Source organism: Martes martes (assembly GCF_963455335.1).
Source record: "Martes martes genome assembly, chromosome: 15".
Taxonomy (NCBI): domain Eukaryota; kingdom Metazoa; phylum Chordata; class Mammalia; order Carnivora; family Mustelidae; genus Martes; species Martes martes.
The window spans coordinates 1379781-1394265 of NC_137903.1; the positions used below are offsets into that span (position 1 = coordinate 1379781).

Sequence of the window (14485 nt, forward strand, 5' to 3'; positions counted from 1 at the left end):
GCCTTCGGCTCAGGTCATGATCTCGGAGTCCTGGAATCGAGCCCTGCATCAGGCTCTCTGCTGGGTGGGGAAACTGCTCCCCCACCCTCAACTCTGCCTGCTGCTCTGCCTACTTGTGATCTCTGTCCAATAAATAAATAAAATCTTAAAAAAAAAAGAGACTAAAAGTTTTTTTTTATTTATTTGACAGAAACAGAGACAGTGAGGGAACACAAGCAGAGGGAGTGGGAGCCGGAGAAGCAGGCTTCCCGCTAAGCAGGAGCCCGATGCGGGGCTGGATCCCAGGACCCTGGAATCATGACCTGAGCCAAAGGCAGACACTTAACAACGGAACCACCCAGGCGCCCGTTAAATAAACTTTTTAAACACCAAATAACTACAGGAAAGATAGGACCAAGACCATGTGAAAGGTAAAGAGAAACTACTGGAGTGAAATCAAAAGACTGTTCTAGTGGAAAACATAAGAGAACATATTTGAACGACTGTTGTGCTTTGAACCTCTAAGAGTTTAGGACTATGACAAATGCATTTAAATATAATTGATTTAAATGACAATTTACATAATAGCACTCTGTAAATGTAAAGGGGGCACACAAATTGTAATCATAGTTGACCACAGAAACTGTTTTTTGTTTTTTTTTTTTTACACACACCCACAAGACAAACTTTTGAGACAAAATTTTGCATTTATTACATTTTGGAATGTATTTCTTTGGTGAATAGGAAAAGCATAAACTGAAATAATTTATTTACACATTTGTTGCCAAGTAAAAGAGCAGATACTACTCTAAGACTTTAAAATTTTTCTAAGATTTTAAGTCCTATGTATTATATTTTACGAAGTCAGGCACTTAGTTTTATTCCTTTTCTTTTAAAATATATTTTAGAAACCACTAGGTTCTGTAAGATTTCTATAAGACAAACAAAGTGAACTCATGGCCTAAAGAGGTTTATGGAAGCAAACATGCCCAGGTTACCTCTCAGAACGTAATTAAACTCATAGCTCATCAGGTGCTTATACTAAGCTTTACTAGTGGAAAAAGAAAAGTAAAACTAATTTCAACTAGAGGAGAATTAAGGACACTTTTACCTAGTGAGGAAACGTTTCAGATTTTGAATAAGATCCGAAAGAATGAGTGGGATTTGTCAAGTAAATGGGAAGGAGGAAAGCAGTTTTTACCATGTAGGGCAAACACCTAGGCCACGTGCTGAGAGAAAGGACGGAGAATTTGGGGAAAATTATCGCATGTTGTGGGTCAGAGGAATGAACAGATTAAGGAGTTTAATAAGGAGCGCCTGGGTGCTTCCGTGGGTCAAGCGTCTGACTCTTGGCTTCAGCTCAGGTCAGGATCGCAGGGTCATGGGACGGAGCCCCATGTCCCGCAGGGCTCCATCCCATGCCTGCTTGAGATTCGTTCCCTCACCCTGCCCTCCGCCTCCTCCCCTGCTCTCAAATGCTTGCCTGCGCACGCACTCTCTCTCCAATAAACAGAAAACCTTTAAGGAGTGTAACTGGAGATAAGACAAGAAAAACAGGTCCCACTAGACCACAGAGGGTCTTCTGGATGTGATGCAGGAAATAAGTATCTGAGAAGAAATCCAGGTGGGGGAACGACAGCTCTGACGAGGGTGGATCGCCGTCTGCAGGAGGGCGCGAGCGTCTTGGCGCAGTTAATTTCATCTGCGGCCACACTTAGTGACAATGGAGTAAGACATCTTAAAAACGTATCATTTACTTCCTGTCTGTCAACCAAGTAACCCTCTACCTGTCTATGAAACAGGTGTCTTTATCAGTGCCACTGTTTAGCTGAGGACACCGAGGACCTCGGTTCAGTAACACGCCCGAATGCACACACCCAGTCAGTGGCGGAACTGGGATCTGAGACGAGTTCTCATACCACAGCTTCATGTACATCCCTTACCGGATTTAAGAATTGTGTGACTCTAGACTCTTTCTCCCCAAACGATCTACTCTGTACGCCTCATGCAGTTAAACTTTTGAGAACACTCATTTCATAAACAACTTTGCTGACGATGTGAACATTTCTCTCAACACACTCGACCAACAAATACTACTTTCTCTAACCGATTTATCTTACGGATTTTACTTCGTTTAGATTAACGTGAATTTACATGATTTTACAGCACAACTATCCATAGGGAGACTTCCAGAATCCTAGTCAAAGGAAAATCCCATTACCTATTGAAAGGTAAACTATAATCATACCTGGCTAAAATATTTCTGCACAAAACCTGAGGACAGCAGGGGCGTGAATGAAGCCCCGCGAGGCCATGTCATGCACAGCAGCAGGGCAGCGTTCATACCCTTTGTGGTGCCCTCGGTCCCTAACCCTCCTGTTAAAACCATTTTACCTTGTAACTTAAAAGCACTGAGGAGCATGACACATTTGTAAACAAAGTAAAAAGATCACATTCTCGGGTTACTACCTAAACTTTACCAGCCCTAATGTTTTATCTCATGAAGTATGTAATGTCAAAATATACATGTTTATCGGGAACAAGCATTCCATTTAAGTAGGAATTAATCACATGTTCCAGACAAGTCAACTGTATTTTACAATCAAATGTACTGAAGTACTTTAATTGAGCAAAGTGGACCGGATTAAGTACGGTAACATACATAAAGTGCTTAGCACAGTAACTGACACATAGTGTGCATCAATAAGTACTAACTTCCTTCTTCGGGTTAGCTAGGGATGACACAGCCTCGCCGGATTCGATAGACCGAAACAAACTGCAGAGACCAGGGCACCAGATGTGCAAACCAACATCAAACAATCAACCTGAGAGGGGAGCCTGGCAGGCTGAGCCCCAAGAGCGCATGACCCTCATCTCTGGGTCACATGCTCGAGGCCCACACTGGGTGTAGAGCATACTTAAAAAGAAAAAAATTATTAGAAGAAAAAAAAGCTGAATTTCTTAATTTCTTTAAAACCAGGGTGTGGGAAAGCTCATTCAAGTATGACTCAAAACCCCAGAAACATTAGGTGCCTGGTGGGCTCAGTCAGAGGAGCGCACAAGCCTTGATCTCTAGGTCATGAGTTTGACCTCCATGCCGGGTACAGAGTTTACTTAAATAAATAAATAAAATTAAAAAAAAATCCGGAAACATGATAAAAACAGAAAATCAAAACCCAAAGCACTATAAATTTCGTGTGATAAAAACAATCATTATAAGCAAAGTCCACAGACAAATGACAGAATCCACTAAAATGCTCTTAGGATTAATAATTGAGTTAAGTAAGGTTGCAAGATTGTAGGATATAAGACCTATATTCAAAATTCGATTGTATTTCTATTCACTAGCAATAACTATCCAAAAATGAAAAAAATTCCATTTATGGGGTCCTGGGTAGCTCAGTCAGTTAAGCGTCTGTCTTCAGCTTGGGTGGTGATCTCGGTGTCCCGGGGTTGAGCCCTGAATCGGGCTCCCTGCTCAGCAGGGAGTCTGCTTCTCCCTCTTCTTCTGCCTCTCTCCCTGGCTCATGCTTTCTCTCTCTCAAATAAATCAAATCTTTTTTTTTTTTTTTTAAAGATTTTGTTTATTTATTTGAGAGAGAATGAGTGAGAGCATGAGAGAGGAGAAGGTCAGAGGGAGAAGCAGACTCCCCAAGGAGCTGGGAACCCGATGCGGGACTCGATCCTAGAAGTCCGGGATCATGACCTGAGCCGAAGGCAGTCGCTCAACCAACTGAGCCACCCAGGTGCCCTCAAATAAATCAAATCTTAAAAAAAAATTCCATTTATAAGCCTCAAAAGAATGAAACAATTAGGAATATGCTTAACAGAAGGAGTACAGAACTTGTACACTGAAAACTAAAAACATCGTTAAAAGAGATTTCAAATGATTAAATAACTAGAAAAAATTTGCAGGTTAAGAATACTTAATACTGGGGCGCCTGGGTGGCTCAGTGGGTTAAGCCTCTGCCTTCGGTTCAGGTCATGATCCCAGGTCCTGGGATTGAGCCCCGCATCGGGCTCTCTGCTCAGCAGGGAGCCTGCTTCCCTCTCTCTCTGCCTGCCTCTCTGCCTCCTTGTGATCTCTGTCTGTCAAGTAAATAAATAAAATCTTAAAAAAAAAAAAAAGAATACTTAATACTAAAACAAACAAACCAAAAACCAAAACAAAAAAAAGAATACTTAATACTAGGGCCCCTGAGTGGCTCAGTGGTTAAGCGTCTGCCTTCGGCTCAGGTCATGATCCTAGGATTCTGGGATCAAGCCCCGTATCAGGCTCACTGCTCAGCAAGAAGCCTGCTTCTCTCTCTCCCACTCCCCCTGCTTGTGCTCCCTCTTTTGCTGTCCCTTTGTCAAATAAATAAATAAAATCTTAAAAAAAAAAAAAAAGATTCTCTCTCTCCCTCTCCTCTACCAACCCCCACTACCACTCATACGCCCTCTTCTCTTGTTTAAAAAAAAAAAAAAAAGACCACTTAATACTGTTAGGACTGTAAAAGACCCCCAAATTGATATACATTTTTTCAAAAGCCCCAGTGACTTATTTGCAGAAATCAATAAAATGATCCTGAAAATATCAAGGGATCCAGAATTAGCCAAAGTTGGGATTAACCAGAAGAGCCAAGGTTAGAGATATCACATTTCCTGATCTGAAATCTACCACAAGCTACAGTGTTCAACACAATGTGCTACTGGGATAGCCACAGACGTATGGCCAGTAAGCACAAAAGACAGATGACAAACTGACAAACACACTTGTAATTTATACCACAAAGGGAAATCTCCTTAATGTACAGGGCCTTTCAAAAATCTAGGGGGAAAAAGAAAAGACTAGTAAGCCGAGAGAAAAATGGGGGAAAAAATCATAGACAATTCACAGAAAAAGATAATTAAAAGACTTCTACATATACGAAAAGATCTCGACAATTTCACATATGAGAAAAATGCAAATCAGAACCCATTGGAGTAACATTTCACACCTGTCACGTGGGTAAAAATGTACAAGTTTGACAACATAATTAGGGCTGTGGTCCAGGAAGACTGCAAAAGGGTACAACTGCAACGGAAGCATAATTGGGCAATATTTACAAAATTATATGTACGCTCACTATTGAATTCGGTGATTCTACTTCTCCGAACTTACCCCAGGACAGATCTCCAGAACATCAAACAGTACGGGGGCACGGTCATTCACTGCGTGTTATTGCTCTCTCTTTTTAAAAAGATTTTATTTGAGAGAGAGAGAGCTAGAGAGAGCACAAGCGGGGGAGTGGGAGGTGGGGGGTGGGAAGGTAGTGGCAGAGGGATAGGGAGAAGCAGACTCTGCAGTGAGCAAGGAGCCCGATGCGGGACTCGATCCCGGGACTCAGGGTCATGAACTGAGCTGAAGGCACACGCTCAACGGAGCCACCCAGGCATCGCTGGCATTATCTATAGTAGGAACCATTAGGAACAACTGAAATGCCCTTTTCCTGGCAGGCTGATTGGATAAACTGTGCTACAGCTACATACTCAGTTATTATGAGGCTACAGAACCGTAGTCTGGGTGTATAAAAATGTTTACAACAGCATTAATCATGGCAGCAAAAAAGTACAAAGAACTCCCGGGGCATCTGGGGGCTCAGTGGGTCGAACATCTGCCTTCGGCCCACGTCACGGGCCCACGGTCCTAGGAGCAAGTACGGAGTCCCTGCTTATGTACACTCTCTGTCAAATAAATAAAATCTTAAAAAAAAAAAGTACAAATAACCCAAATATTCTCCAATTGACAAATGGGCAAATGAAATGGGGGTATGTGGTACATCCAACGGAACGTTATTTGGGAAGAAAAAAAGGAAATGATACAGGTTACAGCATATATGAACCTTGGAAAAAATATGCTAAGTGAAATAAATCAGTCACAAAGGACCCCATACTCTATGATTCCATATATGAAATGTCCAAAAAGTCACATTTACAGAGACAGAAAGTAGATGAAAGTAGATGAGGAAATTAGGGGACATCACTGAAGTGTGTGGAGTTTCTTTTTGGGATAATGAAAGTGTGGTAAAATTTACTGTGGTGATGAGTGTACAACTCTGTGAACTTACCAAAAGTCACTGAAATGTATAATTTAAATGGGTTAACTCTATGATACGTGAATTATATCTCAACCAAAGCTTAGGTTTTCCCTGTGCTCAGAGACCTGATGAAGCAGACTCTCTTTCTCTCTGCGACTCTCTTTCTCTCTGCTGCTGCCCTTAAAGAAGAAAGCCACCATCGAGCCCTGCCACTACAAGAAAATTAATGAGTGTGGAGGAGAACGTTGAGCACTGGATGAGATCGCAGGCTCAGCTGACATCTTGATTCGAGTCCCGTGAGACACAGAGCTGAAGTGCCCAGACTCTTGGAATTCTGGGGAAATTATCTGTGAGATAGTAAGTCTGTGATGTTTAAAACTGCTAAGACTGTGGTAATTTTGTTACACAGTAACAGAATATTAATACACACGGGGGTGTGCATATTTATATTTTATAGAAGCTCTACAAACGTCCTTCCTTTTTAAGGTAAATAATATTCCAGAATATAATTTTTTCAGTATTAATTTTTTTTTTAAGATTTCACTTATTTGAGAGAGAGAGAGAGAGAGAGAGAGAGAGCAAGAAAGCACAAGCAGGGGGAGAGGGAGAAGCAGACTCTCCTGCTGAGCAGGGAGCTGGCCGAGGGATTCGATCCCAGGACTCTGGGATCAGGACCTGAGCTGGAGGCAGATACTTAACCAACTGAGCCACCCAGGCGCCCCTCTCAGGCGTATATTAAGGAACAGTCAAGTCAGAAATAACAGCTGTTAATGAAGTCACTTTACTACCACTAGAGGGGGATAGAGCAATACAGCTGCGGCCCACTTGCGGCCAGCGGCAAACACACTTCTCCTGGCCACGGACGGGGGGACAGAGTGAAGCTTCCATGAAAGTGAGCAGAATGTCAACGGGACTGTGGACTCCCTCCTAACCCGTCTCCATTCCTAAGCGGAAGACTGAGCTTTAACAGATCACGACTTATAATTCCCACAAATACACACAGGGATGGCCTGATGGCTCCACGCCACTCTAGAGGCCAAATCACATGTGGAGAATTCTTCAATCATCTCTCCTAATGCCTTCTTATTTGCTTCTTTTATAAAAACAAGTAACTTCCAAATGTAGGTGTTACAAGTATCATTTATTATTTAAAAAAATGATTTTTAAATTTTCTTCTAGGAAAGAAAGAGGCAAAAAACCCTGTTATACTTCAATCATGATGAGAAACTACAGAAAAAGGAGAACAGGAAACAGGATTTAGAAGACAAATGTATAAGAAGTACTCATAAATGTATGTTTCTGGGCACACAAAAAATAAAGATGTTATTTGTAACATGAATAACATAAAAGGGGGATACTGAGCTTTATGGGAGTACAGTTTTTGTATATAATTGAAATTAACTTGATATCAATTCAAATTACATAGTTGTATCTTTGGGAAGTTCTATGTTATTTCCATGGTAACCACGGAGAAAATAGCTATAGGATATACCCAGAAGGGACTGAAGGGAATCAAAACATGTCACTACAAGAAGATCAACTAAGCACAAAAGAAGACAGTAATGTAGGACATGAGGTTCAAAAAGCTGTAGGACAAACAGGAAATAAAATGGCAAGTGTAAGTCCTTCCTTCTTGGTAATTATGTTAAATGTAAGTAGATTAAACTCTCCAAACAAAAGGCAGAGAGAAATGAAATGGAAAAAAAAACATGATTTAACTATACAGTGTCCATAAGAGACTCACTTTATTTTTTTAAAGATTTACTTTATGTATTTTAGAGAGAGAGAAAGCACCCTTGCAGGTGAGAGCAGGGAGAGGGGCAGAGGGAGAGAGAGAACCCCGACATGGGGCTCAATCTCATGACCCTGAGATCATGACCTGAGCTGAAATCAAGAGTCAGATGCTCAACCGACTGAGCCCCCCAGGAACCCCAAGAGACTCACCGTAGATCAGGACATGAACAAGAAAAGGATGAAAAGGAGAAGGATGGAAAAAAGATATTCCAATTAAACAGTAACCAAGAGAGAGCAGAATAACTATACTACAGTATCAGACGGAGACCTGAAGTCAAAGACTGTTACAAGAGACACAGGAGGACATTAAATATTGACAAGAGTCTGCTCACTTAGAAGCAACAATCATACTCAGCAAACATCAAAGGAACGTAGTATTCGAAGACTGAAGAGAGGAAACAGACAGCTGTACAGGAACAGCTGGAGACGCCAACCAAGTTCAGTGATGGTTACAACAACCACACGCATCAACATGGATCTTAACAATTAGATCTAACAGAAATATACAGAGCACTCCAGGCAACAACAGTAGATACAAAGTCTTCTCAAATGACCACAGAAAATTCTCCAAGAAAGGTAATACATGAAGCCACAAAATAAGTCTTAACAGATTTAAAGACTGATGGGGCGCCTGGGTGGCTCCATCGTTAAGCATCTGCCTCCGCTCAGGTTATGATCCTGGGGTCCTGGGACTGAGCCCGGCATCAGGCTCCCTGCTCGGTGGGGAGACTGCTTCTCCCTCTCCCACTCCTCCTGCTTGTGAGTGCGCGCGCTCTCTCTCTCTCAAATAAATAAATAAATAAAATCTTAAAAAAAAAAAAAAAAGAAAAGAAAGAAATCAGAGGAGAAATTAGAAAATATTTTGAAATTAATAAGAATGAAAATACAAACAACCAAAACTTATCTGATACGGTATAAGCAACAGAAGAGGAAATTTATAGGTAAAACACACACGCGTTCAAAGAGGAGATCTCAAATTGGTGACTGCAGAATCCATAGACAGTGGTGTAGCTCCTGGGGAAAAGTCCGGTGGTTTTGTTTTTGTTTTTTTTTTTAAAGATTTTATTTATTTATTTGACAGAGAGAGATCACAAGTAGGCAGAGAGGCAGGCAGAGAGAGAGGAGGAAGCAGGCTCCCCGCTGAGCAGAGAGCCTGATTCGGGGCTCGATCCCAGGACCCTGAGATCATGACCTGAGCCGAAGGCAGAGGCTTTAACCCACTGAGCCACCCAGGCGCCCCAAGTCTGGTGGTTCTTTAAACACTGAACATAAAAGGATCTGGCAATTCCACTCCTAAGTACATCCACAAGGGGCTGAAAGTAGGCACCTGAGCGAACGCACCCACACCGGTGTTCACGACAGCATGATTCACGGGAGACAAAGGGCAGACACAGCCCAAGTGCTCGCCAGTTGGTGAGCACGTAAAATGCGGCACGTGCACACAATGGAAAGCGACACGGCCACATACGCGTGCCAGAGCACGCACAAACACTGAAGACACTGCTAACCAATCTGGATGGAAAAAGCACAAACTGTATGGTTCCACCGACATAGGGCAGCTACAACAGGCAAACCGACAGAAACTGAAAGCACATTAGCCATTACAGGCTGAGGTGTGGGGAGTTACTGCTTAAAGGTTAGTTTCTTTTTCTTTTCTTTCTTTTTTAAAGGTTTTATTTATTTATTTGACACAGAGAGAGACAGAGCGAGAGAGGGAACAAAGCAGGGGGAGAGGGAGAAGCAGGGAGCCCCATGTGGGGTTCGATCCCAGGACCCTGGGATCATGACCTGAGCTGAAGGTCGACGCATAACCAACTGAGCCACCCAGGCGCGCCCCTGGTTAGTTTCTGTTTAGGGGAATGAAAAATGCTTGGGGCGCCTGGGTGGCTCAGTGGGTTAGGCCTCTGCCTTCGGCTCCGGTCATGGTCTCGGGGTCCTGGGATCGAGCCCCACGTCGGGCTCTCTGCTCAGCGGGGAGCCTGCTTCCCCCTCTCTCTGCCTGCTTGTGATCTCTGTCTGCCAAATAAATGAATAAATAAAATACTAAAAAAAAAAAGGAAGAAGAAGAAGAAAGAAAAATGCTGAAGGGCCCCTGGGTGGCTCAGTTGGTCAAGCATCTGCCTTCGTCTCAGGTCATGATCCCAGGGTCCTGGGATTGAACCTCTTATCAGGCGCCCTGTTTTTCTCTCTTCCTCTCCCACTTCTGTTTTCTCTCTCACAAACAAAATCTTTATTTTTAAATCACTTTTTAAAGAAAGATTTTATTTATTTATTTGACAGAGAGAGAGAGCGAGTGCACAAGCACAGCAGGGGCAGCAGCAGGCAGAGGGAGAGGAGAAGCAGGCTGGCCCTGAACAGGGAGCCTGATGTGGGTCTTGATCCCAAGACCCCAGGATCATGACTTGATCCGAAGGCAGATGCTTAATGGCTGAGCCACCCAGGCACCCCAGAAATAAAACCTTTAAAGGAAGAAAGAAAGAAAAGAAAAATGTTGGAAACAGATGGTGTAACAACTGCACAACATGATGAATGCCATGAATGCAAGAATCGTATGCTTAGAAATGGTGAAAATGGCAAATCCTGATATTTTACAATAAGAAATAAATAAAATGTAAATATAATATTTTGTGAGTGAATATGTGAGTTAAAGAGCAACAACTACTCTCACTCTCTGAGATAAGGACCAGAAAAATAGTTTATTTCTTCGAAACTGATGGTCCATTTAAGTTTAGAGCCTTGCCAGTTCGATATTCCAGAGCCTCCAGAGGGAGTGCAGCCTCGCCAGCACCTTGACTTTAGCCTGGAGAGACTCGGTCTGAACTTCCCACCCCAGGAACTGTAAGCTAATAGATCTGTGTTGCTTCAAGCAACTTGAGTAACGTGCCACAGCGGGCCCAGGACACTAGCTGGCGGGCTAAGCTCTGCTGGCGACCCGCTGACTGCGCTACTAGACACTCTTTGTACCTAAATAAAGGAACATTGATAATGGAGGTTCTCCTAAACCAAGGAGTACAGTCTATAACACTTATTTTTGGTATTTTCGCTGATGACATCATTATCCAACCAGGAATACAAAATAAAACCCTGGGATCATCACTGAGCCTCGCTCTGTCCTTGAATTCGTACCGTCTGTCTGATCTTTAATCCCTTTCAATTTTAACATCCACGTTCTCAAGAGCCTGCCATTTCCAACACCTGCACTGTCATCACCGTATTTCAGGTTGTGACTCCTGTCCTGGAAAACCACAAAGGTGTCCTGCTCCCTAACCAGCCTTTTAACTTCTAGTACCTCCCCATGTAGTCACACCTCCCAGACTGGTTTTATCTTGATCCAAGTTTGACTGAGTCATACGCTTCCCTCCTATAACTTTATTTTTTTTTAATTTTTAAATTTTAATTCCAGTATAGCTAACATACAGTGTAATATTAGTTTCAGGTGTAGAATACAGTGATTCAACACTTCCATGCACCACCTAGTGCTCAGCATGACAGGCGCACTCCTCCCTCTCCCACCACCTGTCTCCCCTGCCGCTCCACCCACCTCCTCTCTGGTGACCGTCCGTGTGTTCTCTAGAGCAGAGAGTCTGTTTCTTGGCTTCTCTCATTCCTTTTCCTTAGGGTTAGGGTTTGTTTTGTTTCACTTTTTAAGTTCTCCATACAAGTGAAATCATATCCCCTCATAACTTTTTAAAACCTATGATGATTTATATACAAAAGAGTAACTTCATAATTTCTTTGTACCATTCTGTGGCCCAAAAAACAAAGTGACAGAGCATCTGGGGGCAGGGAAACCGTGCTGTGTGACATTACAGTGGTGGACACGTGTCATTATGCATTTATGGAAACACATAAAACGTGCAACACCACGAGCAAACTCTAATGTCATCTACGGACTCTGGGGGACAACGATGTGTCCCGGTGTACGTTCTTGGATCAGAACGGATCTAACACGGTGGTGCAGGACCTTGAAAGGAGGAGAGGCTGTGCGGGCAGACTCTCTGCACTTGGTATCAATTTTGCTGTTAACCTAAAACTGCTCTAAGTAATTGTTTATTAGTTAGAAAACAAAAAACAAAGAAAAAAAAACCCAAATTGCTACAAACCACCACCACGAGTCCACAAAAATATGCCGCTTCACGGTCTGGAAGACCGTACACGTGTATCGTCTGATCGATTTCTTCACAGTACTCCAAAATACACCCACTGCTGTCCTCATCTCTAAGGCGTGAGTAGCTTGTGCTTACACAAACAAGGTGGTTCTCTCAGTCCATTCTCAGCGTGCAAGACTTCTGTCCGACCAGAGACATTTAAGTAACTTATTATCATTATTTTTAAATTTGGGGGGCGGGGCAGAGGGAGAGGGAGACTCTTAAGTAGACTCCACACCCAGCTCAGAGCCCAATGCAGGGCTCGATCTCAACCCTGAGATCATGACCTGAGCCAAAATCAAGACTCAGACGCTAATCCACTGAGCCACCCAGGTGCCCCTGACGAGAAACATTTTAAAACACCAATAGGGCTGAAGACATTGATCTTCTGACTCACAGTCTGACTTTATTATCCATCTCTTTTTAGGGATTTAATCCAGAAAAAGTACATTAGTACAAACAAAGCAAAACCGGAACTTCAATTTTTTTTAGCAGAAAATGGAGAAATAGATTTGTTTTCTCTATTCAGCAAAAACATTGCTTAAAATTATAACTGAAATAGCTCCTTCCAAAAGGTATTTCATTTTCTCACTTATAGTGCCAGAACGCTAATTTTTATTTTTAGGCACCATCATCTGAAATATTAACCATTACTTCTCTGCCTGACCTGTGCCTGAAGTGCGGTTCCACGATTACGTTCTAGCCAGGCTCTGTAAATGAGGTTTTGTAAGCGTCCTTCCTGAGTCAGTCTGGGCTGCTGTGACACATGACCGAGTGGCTGAGACCACACATCTTTATTGCTCACTCTCCTGTCGGCTGGAAGTCCAAGATCAGGGTTGAGCTCCAGTGAGATCCTCTTCCTGGCCTGCGATGCCACTCTCGCTGCTCCGCACCCAGTGGAGAGAGCACATCTCTCTGGGCTTCTCCTAAGGCCACTCGCCCTACTCACAAGGGCCACCCTCTCATGACCTAATTACCTGCCTAAAGTCCCACCTCCAAACACCATCACGTCAGGGATCAGGAATTCGAATTATGAATTCGGGGGTGGCGTACAGGAAGGCGCGGTCACTCCATGGAGCTTCCTTACAAAGAAGGTGTGTGCTTTGTATACTCCCTTCTTTTCCGCTTTCTAAAGGAAGACCTTCCGGCTGAACTCAGGCAGCTGCGCCGGAACAACAGGCGACCACAGAAGTGGAAGCTAAACGCTGAGATGGAAGAACAGAAAGGGTTCCGGGTTCCTGAGGACACCGCGGAGCTCCCGCACTAACCCTGAAGCGCGTACTTCGTAACAGTTTCTACGTTAAAGGAAAATGAATGTCTATCTTCTTAACGTCTTGAATATTTGAGAGTTTCTTATTATTGGGAGCTGAAACTAAGAAGCTTCATGAATAAAACATTTTCATGATCCAAAAGGCAGGGATCGGGTACAAAGAGCTTCTGTGGCATCTACTTCAGGGGCAAATTAATAGAAAAATCTTATTATTATTATTTTTTAAAGATTTTATTTACTTAGGGGCCCCTGGGTGGCTCAGTTGTTAAGCGTCTGCCTTCGGCTCCGGTCATGATCCCCGGGTCCTGGGATCGAGCCCCATGTCAGGCTCTCTGCTCAGCGGGAAGCCTGCTTCTCCCTCTCCCACTCCCCCTGCTTGTATTCCGTCTCTCTCTCTATCTCTGTGAAATAAATACATAAAATCTTAAAAAAAGAGATTTTATGTATTTGTTTGTCAGAGAGAGAGAGGAGAATGCACAACTACGGGGGGCAGGAGACAGAGGCAGAAGCAGGCTCTCTGCTGAGCAGGGAGCCCGATGTGGGGCTCGATCCCAGGACCCTGATATCATGACCTGAGCTGAAGGTGGACGCTTAACCGACTGAGCCACCCAGGTGTCCCAACAGAAAATCTTTTCAGGGGCGCCTGGGTGGCTGGGTTGGTTAAGCCTCTGCCTTCAGCTCAGGTCACGATCTCAAAGTCCTGAGATAGAGCCCTGCATCAGGCTCTCTGCTCAGCAGGGAGCCTGCTTCTTCCTCTCCTGTTCCCTTTGCTTGTGTGCACTCTCTCTCTTGGTGAAATAAATAAATATTTTTAAAAATTACCTAAAAAAAATCTTTTCAATGTAGAATAAGGTGCTGTGGTTTACACAGAGATCACTTTAACCACAAGTATGATATACAGCTCTAACGTCTAATCTTTCCTCTTTCAATTTCACTCTTTCTTGCCAAAATTCAGACCTTTCAACCTTTTGAGGGACACTGTGTGTTTCTGCCATTAGTCGCCCCCCCTTCATTTTCCGCTCTGCTGCTACAGTTCATCTTATAACATATCTTTGCACTTTTCATTTCCTTTAGCTTAATGAGGTAAATATCTTAGAGTCCCTTAGGTCCATGGTTTTGTGGTCCCTATCGCTTTTTTTCCACACCACCACCACATTTCAGAAGCACTGAAAAATCCTTGCCTCCCAGTATGTGCCTGGGACAAGCTATCCTGGAATAAGGAAACGCCCTTTTCT

At 43.2% G+C, this 14485-nt stretch overlaps 1 protein-coding gene across 1 annotated transcript in view; it reads right to left on the reverse strand.

The window, feature by feature from the left end:
- ASH1L (ASH1 like histone lysine methyltransferase) overlaps positions 1–14485 on the reverse strand; it is a 190086-nt gene that overhangs the window by 68398 nt on the left and 107203 nt on the right. The window lies entirely within an intron of this gene.